This window comes from Hippocampus zosterae, chromosome 11 (assembly GCF_025434085.1).
Source record: "Hippocampus zosterae strain Florida chromosome 11, ASM2543408v3, whole genome shotgun sequence".
NCBI lineage: Eukaryota > Metazoa > Chordata > Actinopteri > Syngnathiformes > Syngnathidae > Hippocampus > Hippocampus zosterae.
The window spans coordinates 18933766-18936264 of NC_067461.1; positions in this window are offsets into that span (position 1 = coordinate 18933766).

The following is a 2499-nucleotide window of genomic DNA, read 5'->3' on the forward strand; positions in this document are numbered from 1 at the left end:
GCAGTCTGTGTGTTATTTCTATTCAGGCGCCAAACTTGAATGTTGTGAACATTGTTGGTTATGGATATCTGTGACAACAGTGTAGGTACGTAATGCAGGTTGTTTTACAATTTGCATCGTTTGGTCTATACTTCTTTTCAAAAGGTGGTGGTAATGCCGAATAATTTGTTTTCCAAGTAGACTAGACGATATAAAAGTATGCCACTCCACAGTACTTACGTATATGGCCACATTTCGATCTTGAAGTGCTTTGTGATTTTTGACTTTAATTCATGATGCAAAGGTCCCCTTTGCCATGGAAATGTCTTAAACCTTAAGGCATAAGGGCATAAAAAAAGTCAAACTTAGCGATATATAGTGTGTGTGTGTCAAGATATATATATTCATTCATTCATTCATCTTCCGAACCGCTTGATCCTCACTAGGGTCGCGGGGGGGGGGGGTGCTGGAGCCTATCCCAGCTGTCTCCGGGCAGTAGGCGGGGGACACCCTGAATCGGTTGCCAGCCAATCGCAGGGCACACAGAGACGAACAACCAACCACACTCACACTCACCTCGGGACAATTTAGAGTGCTCAATCAGCCTGCCATGCATGTTTTTGGAATGTGGGAGGAAACCGGAGTACCTGGAGAAAACCCACACAGACCCGAGAAGAACATGCAAACTCCACACAGGGAGGCCGGAGCTGGAATCGAACCCGGCACCTCCGCACAGTGAAGCCGATGTGCTAACCACTGGACCGGGCCGCCCAAATTAGAGCTACTCCCCGTCAGGGTATCGAACCCGGGTTTTCCGCGTGTCAGGCGGAGATACTCACCGTATATATGTGTGTGTGTGTGTGTGTGTGTGTGTGTGTGTATGGATGGATGGATGGATGGATGGTAAAAAGGGGTTTCCAACTACTAGGGAGGCCCATATCTTTGCCTCTGACTGCTTTAGCAGACTCCCATGCAATCACAAAGACCCTACTTAGGGTCGATGTTGCAGAGGCGTGTCAATAGAACAACTCCACAACCTCCAGAGCCTTGAGGAACTTCAGGCAGATTTAATCCACATATATTTTTGTAATCCAAGGCTGAGAAGTATTTTATTTTGAAAGTGACTGGATTCTCTGTGACATCCGTCCGTCTATAATGGACTCAACTCATGTCAAATCTTGGTCACATATCACCAATATTAAACCCATAAGCTAGCAAAATCTGTAAAAACAAAAAAACGGGTATTTGGAAAGTCTCTGTAACCTTGGAAAGGTCCCAATGATGTGACAACACAAGAATAGATGACCAAAAAGAAAAATAGATACATTTTCACACACAATAGCAGGGGACCGACTTGAAATAAGGATTCACAGCAACAGGTGATTCCCTCAAACGAAGAGCGTTCTGTACAATGTGCTACAAGTGACCCTTGATTCTGCCTGATGGTGAGTTATTCATTCAGTTATTCATTTTGCATAATGTGACCAATGGCTCATTCGTTCAAATCAAAAGTAAAATGGCAGTGACATAAGTTTCCTACTTGTAATATGAGTGAGTGCCTATTTTTGTGGGCAAAATTGGAATATTTAATTCATGAAACAGTGACTGGATGGTATGATCAGGAATGACCTCTCAACCATGTTTGCCGGTTGATTGATGCAGTTAATGTCATATCTTCTCCTTTCGGCTTGTCGCTTTTCAGGGGTTGCCACAGCGAGTCATTAATTTCCATCTTTCCCTGTTCTCTGCATCCTCTACTCTGACTCCAACTACCTGCATGTCTTCCCTCACGGCATCCATGAATCTCCTCTTTGGTCTTCCTCTCTGTCTCCTACCTGGTAGCTCCATCTCTAACATTGTCCTACCAATGTATCCACTGCCCCTCCTCTGTCCAAACCATCTTAGTCTGGCCTCTAACTTTTTCTCCAAACTTTCCTGTCTGAGTTGTCCCTCTGATGACCTCATTTCTGATCCTGTCCATCCTTGTCACTCCTAAGGAGAATCTCAGCATCTTTAACTCAGCCACCTCTAACTGTGCCTCCTGTCTTTTGCCAATTGCTCGTGTCTCTCGACCGTACATCATGGCTGGTCTCACAACTGTTCTGTAAACTTTTCCCTTCACCTTAGCTGACACCCTTCTATCACAAATCTCTCCGGACACTTTTCTCCAGCTGTTCCCTCCCGCCTCCACTCTGTTCTTCACTTCTCTTCCACAGTCTCCGCTGCTTTGCACTGATGATCCTAGGTACTTAAATTCCTGTACCTTCGCCACATCTGCTCCCTGTAACCTCACCGTTCCACTGGTCTCCCTTTCATTTATGGACATGTACTCTGTCTTACTACGACTGACCTTCATTCCTCTTCTCTCTAGTGCAAACCTCCACGTTTCTAGGTTTTCTTGAAGCTGCTGCCTACTCTCACTACAGATCACAATGTCATCTGAAAACATCATAGTCCAGGGCGACTCCTGTCTGACCTCATCTGTCAATCTATCCATCACCAGAGCAAACAAGAAGGGGC